Below are 1,606 nucleotides of genomic sequence, written 5' to 3'. Positions count from 1 at the left end.
GATGCATGGGAAATTTGGGATAAAGCCTATTTAAACTCATTTCAATAGATGGTTTGGACTATCTGGCCTCAATTTGTAGCCTAATATCTCAGGAAAAACCTGGAGAACCACCCCACAAAAAATGGCACCCAATGGACGAGTATTGCAGCCTGCAGAAATAATTTTTATATTTTGGAAAAGGACCCCAGACACCCTATGTCAGCTTTGGTATGATGGTATGAAGACATCATACCATCTGGTATGGTATGGTGACATGGTATTGGTATGGTATGGTAACATGGTATTGGTATGAGTGGGGTATGGTATGGGTTTTCCATTCCATGGTACCATGGTATTGGTATGGAGCTCATATACCACCCTGGAATGGGTACCCTCAAGGTACCCTAAATCAAGGAATTGATGTACCTCATAGGTACCCAAAAATGGGTGACTGAAGTGCATCTCTCGCAGTGGACTTGAATATGCTCGAGTTTGTAAATGAGCTGTTTGTAAATGCAGCTCCAAATACTACAGCTTGGTGTGAAACCTTGGAGACCTTTCTTGGAAACAGAAGATACAAGTTAACAACTTGGGTATGTTTTATTTGTTTTCTGTCAATGTTTTTTCCTTGCTCAAAAGTTCTTTTACTTTAGAATAGTTTGTGTCGTCGTTTTGGAAGTGCTATACAGTGGTGTGCGACTTTGATTGACAAGAAGAACCTTCTTGTCAACAATTATCTGGATGATATGAGAAGTTCAATCAAAGTTTCAGATATTTCTTGCCTATGACAATGTTTCTTGGAACTAAAAACTTTTCAAACAGAAGACCATGATATTGAGCAAGGTATTTCTTTTTCTGGCTCAGTCAAGATATATTTCTGCTGCAACTCAAACATTTTTTCACAAATGAAGAAATGGACCAAGGTTTTTTTTTTTTAATCAGAAAGATTTGTGTAATTCTAACTTTTTTTGAACAGATAAGGATGTTGGAATGGAACAAGGTTTGATTTGTTGCATTTGAGAGAAGAAATCTTTCAATTTACAATAAAACTTTTTTTGCAGATGAAAACATTGAAATGGCTGATGGTATTTATTTTTCTTTTAAGTGAAAAGTTCTTATGCTAATTCTTTTTTTGTGTAACACAGATAATATTGATCAAGGTGTTTTTTTTCCTTTGGGCTCAGAAAACATTTCATGTCTAACTCTTTTCACATTTTTTAGAAGATAATATTGAAATTGGTATGTGGTTTTTTGTCCAGTGAAAGGAATGTACTGGAGCAAATGTTTAGATGAGGATATGCACACTGCTGCACCAAACTTGGAAAGACCAAGTGACTATCTGAGAGGACGGTCTCCTTTGTGCTTTGGTGGAAAAGATTGGTCAAAGCCTGATGATTTGTATGTGGAGTTTTTGGCCAACACTATTATTGTGATCTCAACTTTTTTTTTGTAAGGGTTGATTTCATTGTATGCTTGTATGCTTGTTTCAAGCAAAAGTCGCGAAAGGCTCAGGGTAAAGAGCCACCTGCCCCTCGGAAGCATCCGGATACAGCATTCATCTCTTCAGAAGATGTCAAGGCAATGGAGGATATAGTCAATGAAATCCGCCCAGAGCCCAAATCTGGTT

This window comes from Laccaria bicolor, genomic scaffold (genome assembly GCF_000143565.1).
Source record: "Laccaria bicolor S238N-H82 LACBIscaffold_14 genomic scaffold, whole genome shotgun sequence".
Classification (NCBI taxonomy): domain Eukaryota; kingdom Fungi; phylum Basidiomycota; class Agaricomycetes; order Agaricales; family Hydnangiaceae; genus Laccaria; species Laccaria bicolor.
This window is presented reverse-complemented; position numbering follows the sequence as displayed.